This window comes from Chinchilla lanigera, unplaced genomic scaffold (genome assembly GCF_000276665.1).
Source record: "Chinchilla lanigera isolate Chin_1 unplaced genomic scaffold, ChiLan1.0 scaffold00015, whole genome shotgun sequence".
Taxonomy (NCBI): domain Eukaryota; kingdom Metazoa; phylum Chordata; class Mammalia; order Rodentia; family Chinchillidae; genus Chinchilla; species Chinchilla lanigera.
This window is the reverse complement of record NW_004955416.1, coordinates 15,130,987-15,145,532: the sequence shown is the minus strand read 5'-3', so window position 1 is coordinate 15,145,532 and position 14,546 is coordinate 15,130,987. Positions and strand designations below refer to the sequence as shown.

The window sequence follows — 14,546 nt, the reverse complement described above, 5'->3', positions numbered from 1 at the left end:
TGGAAGTCTATAATTATTTCAAAATAAAAAGAGTAAAAACAACCGGAGCTACACTTCCAGCCTACACATTTCACAAGAAGGCCTAAGAACAAAAGCAAACGCTGTCAACCCCTTGGGATGGTGGTCTGTGGGGCAGGGGCGGGAGGTGGGGACAACAGCAGTGACATCAATCAAGGGTCGGGTGAGCAGGGATGATGAAGTGCCGGAGCGGAACAGATAGAACTCGCTCCGTCTGCACCTGCGCCGCCCCCAGAGGTGAGCGCAGTCCCCCATGGTTGGCGAGGGTGGGGCAGATCCGAAAGGGGCAGGATAGGACCTTCATCCTAGGCACGGAACCGAACGTCTTTCCCTTTACTCCGCTGAAGGCCTGAGGGAGGGAGATTCGGGAAAAGCGAGGAGGAAGAAGGAGGGCAGGAGGAGGCAAGAGGCTGGGCGAGCAGCTTCTCTTCTGGGCGCTGGGCTGGACTAGGCACCAAATGGCTCACAGCAGCCAGTGACCCCTGGGGCGCAGAGACCGGGTGGAGGAACCCGGGCTTGCTGGGGACCAGGTGCTCTGTGAGCTGGGAACCGGGAAGCGCTAACTTCCTGCGTGACCTTTGGTGAGACCCTAACTTAGCGGCGCCTTCACGGGCCTTAGCAAGCAGTGCTCCCCCCACACCCCCACATTATTGCTGGGAGGGGGGCTTTCAAAGCATTGGCATACAGTTGACAGTCTTGGCCACAGCTGCAGTGTTTTACTACTACCTGGGTGACTGAGGAGGAGAAAAGTTAGGGAGCAAGGATGTAAGGGTTATGGACAGATGCTCTTCTGGACAGTTAAGATAATGAAAAATTGGAAGCAACATAACATTTAATAGAGACTTGGTTTAAAATGTGTTGCATTTTGTATGACAATACATTGAAATGAAGGTATGCAATAATAATTATTATTATTATTTTGAAACAGGCTTTCGCTATGTAGTGTTCAGGCTGGCCTGAACTCACGGCGATCCTCTTGCCTCAGCCTCCAGAGTGCTGGGATGACAGGTGTGTGCCACCATGCCTGGCAATAATTTTTCAGGTTATGAAAAAATGTGATATACTGCTATCCAAGGGTCACAAAGAGGTAAGTACTAGATAATCCTTTTTCAAAAAGATGTAAATGTGTAACTGCAGAAGAGGCAGGAAGATACCAGAATAGTAACAGCAGATGTTAAAGTTAGGGTAATTAATTTTATGTACTGTAAATTACAAATCAGAGCTGGGCATGGTGGCTCATGCCTGTAATCCCATCACTTGGGAGGCTGAGGCAGAAAGATGGCCGTGAGTTCGGGGCCAGCCTGGGCTACATAAGCGGGTTCAAGGCCAGCCTATACTTCATAGCAAGACCCTGTCTCAAGAAAAATTACAACTGAAGTTTTTTTAAATTTCTACTTTCTTCTTCTGTTTGGGTTGAACCAACAGCTTCACGCACGCTAAGCACGTGTCTTACTACTGAGCTACACCCTCAGGCAAAAAGTGTTGAAAATATTAACACTAGTGGTCCCTGGGTAAGATGAAATTACAGGTGATACAGTTTTTCAACTTTTTGGTCGGAAACACTGGTTAATTTCTGCAAACATGTAACAAAATAACCCTTTTCTGCCAGAGCCCGCAGCTCCGCGGGACTCCAAGCCAGGGCACGGGGCGCGGCCTGGCCTCGGTTTCCCCAGCGCCCCTGACCCGCCAGCTGTGGCCCGCTCCGCCGAGCACCGGCCCAGATAGCTGGTTGTGCGGGACGCCGCCCAGATAGCTGCAGCTGCTTTCCTGGAAGACAGGACCGGCATGCTGGGGCTAGGGAGGGCAAGCGGGCAAGGCCGCGATGATAAGGAAGTATTTATAACCCCATCTCCCTCCCAGCCCTCCGCAGCTCCCCTCCTCTCGTTTTGCCCGTCCCGCCACGGGCAGGGTGAGGGGCGGCGGCGAGCAGCTCATCCCGGCGGGCTCGCACCAAGCTGCCCAGGTGCCGGGTGGGCGCCCCCACCCCGCCTTCCTCCCCCAGCCCAGCGAGGGTCGGCTCGGCTCGGACGAGCTCAGGCTCAGAGGTCGCGGCACTCGCCCGGGCTCACACAGCCGGCCGCGCGGTGTGGACCTCGGATTCCAACCCGGCCCGGCCCTGCAGGGACCCCCACCCCACCCCACCCCACCCCGGCCGGGCGCAGCTTGGCGGGGCCTCTCGAGGTCGGGGGCACAGCGACAGGAACCCTGCGACTCCCTTGGCTGCACGGCCACCGCTCTGGCCACGACCCGGCGGGGACACTGAGGCCGGGGCTGCGGAGGGGCCGAGGGCGCCCGGGCGGTTCCGGGAACCACAGGCGGGCGGGCCGGGGCGGGGCCTGGCGGGCGTCCAGCAGTTCCGGGGACACCGCGCGGACCCAGGGTTACCGGGACACTCCGCCACCCGTGGCCGGCGTCGGGCGGGCGGTCGCGGGAACGAGCCCGTGGGACGCGGCGCGGGGAAGCCCCACGCGGGCACTGACGCTCCAGGTAGGCGCGGGACCCCCAGACCCAGCCCGCCTCCTCCTCCCCTCCCGCCCCTCCCCCAGAGGGCACCACCTGAGCGCGCTGACGGGCACCCGCGCCCACCACTCGCGAGCCCGTTGCCATGGCAGCGAGGAGGCTGACCCACGTTCCCATGGCGCCGGGAGCCTGCGCGCCGAATCCTTTACGCCTGGCTCCCTGCGCCACCCCTGGTCCCACAGCGGGAACCGTGGCCGGGAGCGAAGTCCGTGGAATTTGGGAAAGGCTGGGTCCCTCCTCCAAATGCCTGTGCGCGTGTGACCTCTGAGTTAGGCCCTCGGTCATGGCTTCTTCCTGCTCTCTGAGCAACAAGGAGGATTTAAGGGCTAAGAGGGGAAGGACGCTGGGGTCCTGGTGGCCGTTGTGATCTCTCTCCCGGTGTAGCACTGCCCAGCAGTGTAGCACGAAAAGGCCCCCAGAGTTCTGGATGACCTGTGAAGGTCCAAAGCCTCTGGTCACATTTACAGAATGTGAGCTTGTTGGGTTAGGAATCACAGAACGACACCCCCCAAACACACACACATACTGCGGATCAAACCCGGGGCCCTTCACACTAAACTGTGTCCTAGACATACAGACATACATACAAAGCTGGGCCTGGTGGCGCACGCCTGTAATTCCAGCCCACTGGCGGCTGAGGCAGGTGGATCGTTGTGAGTTCGGGGTCAGCCTGAGCTATGTAGTGAGCTCAAGGCCTGCCTGAACTGCGTAGTGAGACCCAGTCTCAAAAAACCCCAAAAAACCCCATACATACATTTATTTATAGTTTTGAGACAAGATCTCACTGAGTTGCTAACTTGCCCACACTGGGCTGGAATTTGTAACTCTCCTGCCTCAGCCTTCTAGGCTGTTGGGATTATAAGTGTGCGGCACCACATCCAGCTTTTTTTTTTAATTGGTAATTACAGGATATTTGTGGGGTTTTTTGGTGGTGCTGGGGATTGAATCCAGGGCCTTGTGCATGCAAGGCAAGAACTCTACCACTGAGCCACGCCCCCAGACCACTTACAGGCTATTTGGAAGGGTTGAATGCTAAAAGAACTGGGAAACATAAGACTTTTAAAAAAATTTTTTTGATAGATGCTTTGGAACTATTAAGGAATTTAGAGGAGAATTCAGCAATCATTTTCTCCATCTCATTTTCTCTGGAAATGGTGGCACATGCCTATCATCTCAGGGAATCAAGAGGCTGAGGCAGGATGATCAAAGGTTTAAGGCCAGCCTGGGCAACAAAAAATAATTTTAAAGGGCTGTGGATGTAGCTCAGAGATAAGGTGCTCCTGGGTTGGATCCCCAGTACATGAATGTATATTCTTACAGGGGCAGGTGGGCCCAGAGGTGAAATTATGTCCCCGGGTAACACAGTGCATTTATGGGACAGTCAGCATTTGAGCTCAGTCTCCTGACTCCTGGGTTGTGTTTCCTTTGGTGATTATTCCTCTGAACTGCAGAGCAACACAGGCTGTGTGTCCTTGCACTCAGGGCTCAAGCTCTTGGTGCCCATGAGCTAAAGCCAAGACTAGGGCAGTGTAAGTCAGTGGTGAGCACATGCTTAACTAAGTGCGTGAGACCCGGAACGCAGGCCAACCACCAAAAAATGAAATAAAGGGGCCAGGGATATAGGTCAGCAGCACAGGGCCTACCTGGCAAGTACGAGGTCCTGAGTTCAATTCCCAGTCCCCGCCCCCCCAAAAAAGAAATCAAATAGTAGGACATGGTGTCACGAATCTGTAATCGCAGCACTCAGGAGACTGAGGCAGGAGGATCGTTGCAAGTTCAAGACCAGCCTGGGCTACAAAGTGAGCTCAAGGCCAGCCTGAACTGCATAGAAAGACCCTGTCTCAAAAAGACAAAACAAACAAACAAAAGTAATTAAATAAATAAATAATAGGTCAGGTGTAGTGGTGCACACCTGTCACGCCGGTACCCTGAGAGGCTGAAGCAAGTTCAAGACCAGCCTTGAAAGTATAGTGATTTAAGGAGATCCTGTCTGAAAAAGTAAAAAGGGCTGGAAATTATAGCTCAGTGTGAAGGCCCTGGGTTCAATCCCATTACTGTCAAAAGATAAATAAAAGACGGCGGCCAGGCATGGTGGTACACACCTGTAATCCTAGTACTTGGAAGGCTGAAGCAGGAGGATCACCATGCACTGAAGACCAGCCTGAACTACATAGCAAGCGAGACCCTGTCTCAATAATAATAATAATAATAATAATAGATAGGGGCCATGGCAATCAGTAAACTAAGGATGGAAAAAGTAGGCCTTTGTCTAGGGGGGAGCTGAGTCACCCCATGGAACAGACACCTTGTGCCCTAGGTCTCTCCCACCACTCTCCAAAATGCTGTGTCTTCTACAACAGCAGAGCTTCAAGACTAGAGGCAGAAGAGCCCTGCAGCAGAGAAATGGGGCTCTTTCTCCCCTCACTGTTTCGGTGCCTTTGCCTTTCAACGAGATAAAAAGAAGGTGGGCCACAAGATGCTGGGAGAGCCCTGGAATGAATGGCTTGGAAATGATGAGACAGGAGCGCAGCACTCCTGTATTCATCATCTAGGGCGCGGGAGCCAGCTCTGCCCTGCGGCTGGAGATTTAAAACCCTGAGTTAGGCAGGTCTGGCCCCTGCACTGGGGAGCTTGGGGAAGAGCAGGAGGAGAGGGATGTGCCGTGTAAATGATGTTTTACTGCCGCATAATGAGGGCCTTAATGGAAACCTGAGCCGGGCACCGAGGGAACCCAGAGGGGCAGCTCCGGAAATCAGTTGAAACAGCGGGATTCTGGCCTGTGCGGGCTGGGAACGCTGCTGGAGCTCCGCCAGGCTGGCCCTGGCCACTACCTTTGTTGGGGACAAAGGAATGAGTGAGTGAAAGTGCCTAAAAAATGTGGGCGAGGAGGGGGTTGTCGGGAAGAAGAGTTACAGGGACCCGGATGTAAGCTGGGGAGCAGGCCCGCATCAGTCTTCAACTTCAACACCAGCAGTGCTGAGAAGGCAGCAAGTGCACAAGGAACATTTGTTACATGAATGAAAGAAGGGAGGAAGGGAGGACAGGAAGAAGGAAGGGATGGGGAGGAAAGAAAGGAGGCTGGAGAAAGGAAGGAAAGAAGGAAGAACAGGAGCTGGGGATTTAGCTCAGCGGCACAGCGCCTGCCTGGCAAGGGCAAGGTCGTGAGTTCAATTCCTGGTACCGGAATCCCTCCCCACCTCCAAAAAAGAAGAATCCCTCCCCCACCTCCAAAAAAGAAGGAAGAACGGCAGCTTCTATTATGAGAAGAGGAGATGGCTGTAACTCGAGACAGAACCTGAACCCACCCAGGTGGGTCTGCACATAGCAGACCTGGGTTCGCTCCTAGACCTGACTTTGAGCTTGTGTGACCTTAGCAAATCCCTGAGCCTCTCTGCTCCTGCTTCTCCTGTGTAGTGGGAATATAACACCTCCCGTCTCGCTTGGTTGTGAGGGTTAAATAAATTATTCAACGTAAAAGGTCAGCTCATGAGTGCTAAGAAATACAGTACCCGTAAAAGCGTACCAGGGCTTTCATGTCAGGGTTATATAACTTCAAAAATGAAGTGTGACTTTTTTTTTTTTTTTTTTGGTAGTAGTGGGGATCCAGCAACTCAGGGCTTTCACACTGAGCCCTTTTTTATTTTTGATTTCTAGCTAAATTGCTAAATTGCCCAGGATGGGCTCAGACTTGCAGTTCTCCTAGATTTGTAGCTGGTCTAAGTGTGATTTCTTTTTAAATTTAATCTTGAAAGTTCACTAGAGGGGTTGGGGATTTAGCTCAGAGGCACAGCGCCTGCCTGGCAAGTGCAAGGTCGTGAGTTCGATTCCTGGTACGGGGCGGGGGGAGGGGGGAGGAAGTTCACTAGAAATGACTCTGCCTGGTGTGGTGGTACATGCCTCTAATCTCAGCTATTTTGTAATCCCCGCTACTTGGGAGACTGAGGCAGGAAGAACACAAAGTCACGGCTAACCTCCCCACACTTGGGCTAGCATCCCCGCCTCCCCCTGTGGCTGCAGGGGTTTGACAGCAGGGAAGAGTCACTGAGCAGTCACTGTGCCCCTTCAGGGTGACGGGTGCCAAGTGCCAGCCCATCAGCACCCCTGCATTTGTGTTGGGGGTGCAGGGGAGTGACAGTGGCAACTTCATGTCCTGCCCTGTCTGGGCAGGGACAGGCTGAGCCCTGTTGGTTGCACCACAACCCTGTGGGGCGGGGGATCCCCGCCTAGGGAGTGGCACTCAGGCCCCAACAGGCCCGTGGGGGCGGTGCTGGTGCTGGGTGGCGGGCACACCCAGGCCGGGCAGGCTGGTTCTCCTCTTTGTGGGAGCTGCGGCCTCAGCACCCCTTTTGCTGGGCAGAGCCGGGAACAGGGTCCTCGGGGCAGCTTTTGGGATGAGGAGAGCGCTGGCGGCGTGAGGCAGCTTCTGGATGGGACAGAGGGTGACGGGCACAGCTGGGACATTGCAGTTCACCAGGAGCCAGCTCGGCACTCACAGCATCGGTCCTGTGTCCCCCTGTGTCCCAGCCACAGGTGGTTAGCATTAGTACTTCTTAGTACTGATGGAGGAATGCTGGGATTCCCATGGCAGATGGGAAAACAGCGATTGTGAGGCCTGGTTGAGATAGTGCTCCTACCCCTCTCTCACAGGAGCAAGATGAAGGAGAGGGAACAGCTTGGGGCGTGGGACCAACCCAGTGAGGCCATGTGTTTATGTTTATAGCCAGACCCTGCTGGAAGCTGCCCAGGAGACCCAAAGGCCCTGTCGGTGCTGGCCCTGGGTGGGTGCCCTCTGCTGCAGCCCCAGGACCTGGCGGCCATTGGCTAATTTTAAAACATGCAGGGTGTGCCAGCTGCTATTGCTTCCCCAGCAGAATGTCTTGGTGCCACAGCTGTGGTGCTGCCTGGCCCCCTGGGGCAGAGATGGTAGCAGTGTACCCGGCTGGGCCAGGGTGGGGAGCTGCAGCTGCAGGTTGGCATGGGAGGAGAGCTTGGGGCTGCGAGGGGATGGTGGCAGGGGCCCGGGCCAAGGGAGCTGGGCTGCAGCCAGCTCATGTCTGCGAGGCCTGCCTGGGCAGCTTGCCAGCCAGCACCCGGGATCGGGAGTAGGCCAAGTCTACTCTGGGAGGGGCGGGTGGACCTCTGGGTTCAAGCTCCACTGGGCTTGGCAGGAGGCCCCTCCCTGTGGGCCGCAAACAAAGCAACAACTCCCAGAGCGGAACTGGGAGCCAAGAGCTGAGAGACGGCTGCCCGGTGGGACAGAAACAGGCCAGCCTGGCTGGGGGCTGCCACCAAGGGCCATCCGTGTGAAGGACCTCCTGCCTGTGCCTAGGGATGGCAGAGGCTGGACCTTGGGATGCTTTGTGAGCGTGTCTGTGTGTGTGTGTGTCTGTGTGTGTGTGTGTGTGTGTGTTGCTGGGGATTGACTCCAGGATCTTCACACTAAACTACATCCACATCCCCTTTTTGAAAATCCTGAGACACAGTCTTATTAAGTTGCCCAGGCTGAGCTGGAACATGTGTTTTTCCTGCTTCAGCCTCCCTGTGTGCTGAGGTTACAGGTGGCATGTGCCACCACACCCAGCTGCTCAGGGTTATTTGTGGCGGGCAAGGTCGGCGGGGCCCTAGATGGAAGGCTGCACTGTACACCAGCTCTGGCCTGTTCCCATGCTGAGCCGGGCAGGGAGGCAGTGGCTGTGCTCTGCATGTGTGCTCCCTTCATGTCCTTTCTCTTGTAGCCTTTCTTTTTTTCTTTTTCCTTTGTTTTTTTTTTTCTCCGGTACCGGGAATCGAACTTACGACCTTGTGCTTGCCAGGCAGGCACTGTGCCGCTGAGCTAAATCCCCAGCCCCCTTTTTTTTTGTCTTTTTGAGACAGGGTCTCAATATGCAGCTCACACTGGCCTTGAGCTCACTTTGTAGCCCAGGCTGGTCTTGAACTCGCAACGATCCTCCTGCCTCAGCCTCCCGAGTGCTAGGATTACAGGCGTGTGCCACCACGCCTGGCTTCTTCCATCGTTTCTTCTCCCTTGCTTCTGTGGCATCACATATAAAGTATAAGCTCTCCTCCCATGTAAATGCACAGATATTACAGCTTGACCCATTTTAACGTTTGTGCGTGCCTGGAAAGCCAGCCGCAGATCAAGAAATGGACTATTTTCTTCATCCTTGACATTCATCCTTGAGCCTGACATCTATAACCATAGAAAAGTTCTGTCTGGGCCTATTTACAATGGATTGCAATGTGCTCTTTGTTTGTTTGTTTTTGAGACAGGATCTTGCTATGTAGTTCAGGCTGGCTTTGAACTCACTGTAGCCCAGATTGAGTTTGAACTCGAGGCAATCCTCTTGTCTCAGCCTCCCCGAGTGCTGGGATTATAGGCATGTGCCACTACACTCAGCTCATACTTTTTTTAAAATTTATTTTCCTTTTTTGAGACAGGTTCTCACTGTGCAGCCCAGGCTGGCCTCAAACTCATATTGATCCTCCTGCCTCAGCCTCCCAAGTCCTGGGATTACAGGTACGCACCGCCATGCCTAGCTGGGATGCACATTTACCTTTCCTTCTTCTGTCTGTGGACTTCGTGAGTTCGTGGGCAAAAGCCTTAGAGAGTGAGCAGGAGGGCTGAGCTGTGGGTAGAGAGCAAGCATGGGTTTTTTCTTTTCTTTTTTTCTTTTCTGCACTCCTTTTCCACACTGCCTCCTGAGCCCTTCATAAACACCGACCTGGCTGAGTAAGACCTGCCTCCGTCCAAGAGTGGCAGAGGGAACAGCAGACACATCGTTGGCGTGGGAACCACTCAGCCCACAGGAAGTCAACTGAAATGAGACTTTTCCCTGTGCGTGGCCCTTGTAGGTTTCCGGTCTGGGGAGAACACATGAGCCAGGCCGCCATGCACAGGCGCAGACTGGAGGGCCCCTCCACCCAGCCAGCAGGTGGATCCTCACGTTGTGTTCGTCCGGGGGCACCATGCTAGGCAGCAGGAGTTCCGAACACAGGGGACCTGTCACGGCCTTTGAGTGGCTTGCTGCCCAGCTGGCATAGAACATACTTTTGAAGCATGAGCAGCCCTGAGGAGGATAATTAGCCACCAAGCAAGGCTGCATCAGCCCCTGCTTCCTGTCCTCCAGGGTGAGGACGGTCGTCACAGAGGCTTTGTGTTGCCGAGGCACTCAGGCAGCCCCAACGCACTGTGCCCTAGGAGCTGCCTGGTGCTGGGACTGGGCTCTCAAGAGCCACTGGTGGGGCAGGCGGTAAGCAGAAGGTAGAGGAGACAGTGCTGGCGCTGGCACCTTGATTTTGAGAAGATTTCTTACCTTTTTTTTCCTAATATTATTATGGGAAATATGGAGACATATGGGCTAAACTGTGCAGTGAGGACACAGAGCTCCCTGCTCCAACCACAAGTGCAGTGATCAGACCTGACAGAGGTCTCGCAGCATGCCATTTGCCTCTTTTTATTTCCTAAATAAAGAACTAAAAGATTAGCACAAGATAGGCATGGTGGCCCTCATCTGCAATCCCGACACTTGGGAAGCTGAGGCAGGAGGATCACTGAGTTTGAGGCCAGCTTTGGGCTATTAATGATTTTCAGCCCTAGACTGTGTAACCAGATCCAGTCTCAAAACACCTCCCGCTAAAAAAGGATTAGCACAAAAACTTCCCCACTTTTTTTTTTTTTTTTTGCCTTTTTGAGACAGGGTCTTGCCGTGCAGTTCTGGTTGGACTTGAGCTCACTTTGTAGCCCAGGCTGGTCTTGAACTCACAATGATCCTCCTGCCTCAACTTCCTGAGTGTTGGGATTACAGGCGTGTGCCACCATGCCCGGCAGCTTTCCCGCTATTGAGCAACTGTTAAAAGTTACGCCCCAGTCATGTTCATGCGCTTTCTGCCTAATACATACACAGTACACACATAATTTGTTTTTGCCAAATCAGTCGAAAGTAAGTTGCAGATGACATGACATTTCACTCCTAAAAGCTTCAGGCATCTCCAAGAAATAAAAACTCTCTCATATCTAAGAAATACTATTCTCATGCCTAGGAAAATAAACAATAAAACGAATAAATATCATCTAATATGCAGTCCATTTTAAGTTTCCCACTATGGCTTTTTTCATCCAAGTTTCAATTAAGGTTCACATATGTGTCTGATTACTATGTCTTTTTAGTCCAAACCTAAAACAGTCCCTGTCTTTTTTGCCTGTCACCAGAGTGTCTGTCTATCTCTCTCTCTGTCTTTTCTAGTACTGGGAATTGAACCAGGGCTTCATGTGTACACTAGGCAAGTGCTCTACTACGGAGGTCCGTGCCCAGCCGGACTTATTTTTCTGAAGAGACCGGGCTGTCTTGTAGAATCTGCCTCACGACGATCTGCTGTGTCCTCATTATTAGATCTGGGTCAAACACTTTCGGCAAGGATGAGCCAAGGACTGGCATTCTGAACTTCTTGCCTCCTATCAGGAGGTGAGTGGTCTCACAGAGTCCTACTGCTGCCAATGGGACTTGTAACCCTAAGCCGGTGGGCACCAGACCTCTCCCTTAGGGACACATTTTCCCTTTGGTAATTACTAAGTCATCAGTGGGACACACTGAGGCCTTGTTTATTTATTTATTTATTTATTTATTTTTTCTTTTTTTTTTTGGTTTTTCTCCAGTACCAGGAACCGAACTCACGACCTTGCACATGCCAGGCAGGCGCTTTGCCGCTGAGCTAAATCCCCAGCCCTTGAGGCCTTGTTTAATACTCAGTTTCCTAACAATCCGCCAGCCCCAAGGTTCCACATCCCCCAGGGATCCTTGCTTACATCTAGAGTTTTCTAGACCTATCATTTCTTCTACATTTATCAGCCGGCATTTTTCTGTAGAGAAAAGCTTCCTTTCTACCCCTTCTAATTCCCTATTGGAGTCTCACAGTGGACTAATGGATTGTATTTTAATTTGATGCATTAGAATCCATTATTTCATTTTGCCATTCCATGTTCGAAGTGGCCAGAAAGCTGATTCTTATGTCCTTTTGACTCAACCCCCCCCCTTTTTTTTTTTTGTCTTTCTGGCACAACAAAATGCTTTCTGTACTGTGCCCTTTCCCTTTCCTTTGCATTCTCCAAGGAGTCCTGGTTCCTTTCACTGGAGGGTGGTGTGTGGAAACCGAGATCAGGGTGCTGTGTCTCCCTGCTCATTATTTTTATCAATGACTTGTATAAAGACAGAAGGAATGCTTAATCAAATTTACAGATGACTCAAAACTGGGAGGGGAAGCCAAATGTATAATAGAACCAATACTCTGAATGACAGAACCAGAATTCAGGGAGAGAATTATGAAGTCCCGGGCTAGGTTAAAAAAGTTCATTGTAGGGGCTGGGGATTTAGCTCCAGCAGCACAGCGCCTGCCTGGCAAGCGTGAGGTCATGAGTTTGATTCCTGGTATCAGAAAAAAAAAAAACCCTCAAAAAAGAAAAAAGTTCATTGCGTAACTTCAGGTTTAGGGAAAAGAAATCTTTACTTACTCGAAGTTGGTATCAAAGTAGTTTTGGTTGTTGGTTAACATGAGTCAACAATAGTCTGTGTCTCTTAGGTAACATTCATTGATTCATTTATTCACCTAGTATTTGTTTTGTTTGTTTTGTTTCGTCTTTTTGAGACAGGGTCTCACTACCCAGTTCAGACTGGCCTTGAGCTCACTTTGTAGACCAGGCTGGTCTCGAATTCGAAATGATCCTCCTGCCTCAGCCTCCCGAGTGCGGGATTACAGGCGTGTGCCACCATGCCCTGCTCACTCAGTATTTGTTGAAGGCCTGCCTACCATGTGTCAGGCACCTTTCTAGATGCTTGGAATGTTAACAAATCCAACAAACACACATCCCTGCCCTCCCTACCATCTTTTGCTCTCCCTGAGATGGGAGAGAGCATCTCAGGACCCTTGGGGGTTTGTTTTGTGGTACTAGGGATTCACACTCAGCTACATCTCCAGCTCCCTTTTTAATTTTTTAAGACAGCATCTCACTGAATAACTAAAATGCCCTGGGTAGGATCCTCCTGCCTCAGCCTCCCTGAATACTGAGATTAACAGGTGTGCACCACTGTGCCCAGCTCATTCAAGGGTTTTGAGCAAAGAAGAGCCATGACCTGACTTTCACTTTTACCTTTGTCTTTTTGAGACAGGGTTTCACTATGCTTTCACTAGGCTGGCCGTGAACTCACTTTGTAGCCCAGGTTGGCCTCAAACTCACAGCGATCCTCCTGCCTCAGCCTCCCAAATGCTGGGATTACAGGTGTGGACTTTTAAAACCTCACTGTGGCTGATGTGCTGAAAAAGATTATATAGAGCAGGGGAGGAAGCAAGGAGACCAGTTAGTAAGGCTCTTGGAGTAACCAAGAGAGATGGGGCCTGGGGTGGCAGTAAGTAATCAGAATGTGGATTTGCTAGTGGATTGGATGTGAGGAGTGAGAGAAAAGACAGGAGTTAAGGTTTTAAGCCCGAGCAACTGAAAGATAGAGTTACCATTAGATGAGAGGGGGGAGGCTACAGCTGGAGCCTCTTTTTTGGGGGAAAAGGGAGTGATCAGGAGCTTCCTTTGGGCTATGTTGGGTGAGCTGCCTGTCAGCCAACTAGAAATGTTGAGGCCCTGGAAATTCAGAACAGAGCAGAGGTGCAGGCTATGGAAAGACCGGGAACACCTTTGGCTCTAGATGCACTGGCTCCATTAATAGAGGTAAAGCAGCCAAGACCCGGGCAATGGGGGACCTATAGGTGCTGGGTGCCGCAAGAGGGGTGCTGGGAGCAGGCTCAGGGTCCACAGAAGGTCTTGGGGAGGTGGGGCTTCACAGATCGGGAGGGCCACGGCTGCAGGAAACAGGAGGACCCCCGCCTGAGGGCCCTGCCCACTCTGTGATGGCCACCTGCGGTGGGACAGGATGTGGCAGACCCAGGGGGTGGGGAGGACAGGAAAGGAGTGGCTCTGAGGACAGCGATTTTGGCCCGGGCTGCAGAGAAGCTGGCCTGTCGCTGCGGCCAATTCCTGGAGAAGTGATCCCCACTGCCGCGGAAGTGACTGCTGGAGGTTGTCAGGCTCCATTTGGCTGTAGCTACAGGAGAAATTACACCTTACTGTAAAATCCTGCGCACTCAGGAAAAGCTGAGACAGGTTTCCGCGAAGCCACTTATCTTGCGATCGGAGCACTCCACTATCCGGCTAGGTCTTGTGTTTTGTAATGCTAATGGAGCTCCAGCTCATTTACCTCAGAAACCCCCCAAAGGGTCAAGTCGACAGTTGGGAAGCCCCGGGGGCCAGCAGAGCTGAGCTCCTGAGCGGGGACCTAGCCTTCGAGGGTCCTGTCCCCCGCCAGGCCACGTGTGGGCTGTGGAGAAGGACTCGGTCCCTTGGCAGCGCAGTACGTTAAATCCTATTATCCCACTTGAGCTAATTTTGCCCCGCCTCCGGGCCTTCGCGTGCTCTGCTTCGCGTGGTCAGAATTGTAAGCGTGGGCAACCCCGCAGGGGACCTGGCCTAAGTGCCAGCGCGCAGCGCACGCCGAGCCAAGACCTGCGGTGGACCGACCCGCGCGGAGACCGACTCGCACGCCGCGGGCCGAGCGCCTGCAGCTCCGCCGAGTGCAGCCGTCCCAGACAGGTGGGTGCCAGGGGCGTGCACGGGGAGGGGACGAAAGGAGGGAGACGAGGCCTGACCTTCCCCCAGGCCGCCGTTCCCAGACGGGGTGGTGGAGGGGCCTCAGGGGGCCCGGCCCGGGGCGGTGGGAGGGTCCGGGAGGTGCCTCCCCCCTCCACCCCGCCGCCCCGTTCGGGAGCGCCCCGAGCTGGCTGCACCTAGCGGGCGCCCCGCGGGCTTCCAGCGCCCGGGAAGGAGCAGGGGGAAGGGGTGGGTCGGCCGCAGCGAGCCGGGAGCGGGAGGCCGTGACTCCTTCTCCCCTCGCTTGCTGGGCCCCGTGCTCGTCTGGCCGTGGGCGCGCTCGGCCCGAGCACTGCGCTCCGGGGACCCGGACCCGCGCCCG

General features: G+C 53.4%; 1 protein-coding gene across 2 annotated transcripts in view; it reads left to right on the top strand.

The window, feature by feature from the left end:
• Positions 1-2,194: 2,194 nt before the first annotated feature.
• Sema4b (sema domain, immunoglobulin domain (Ig), transmembrane domain (TM) and short cytoplasmic domain, (semaphorin) 4B) overlaps positions 2,195-14,546 on the top strand; it is a gene marked incomplete in the record, with an annotated part of 36,081 nt that continues 23,729 nt past the window's right edge. The window contains 2 exon segments of one of the 2 annotated variants that reach the window (XM_013512481.1): positions 2,195-2,505; positions 14,035-14,167. 2 annotated transcript variants of the gene reach the window in all.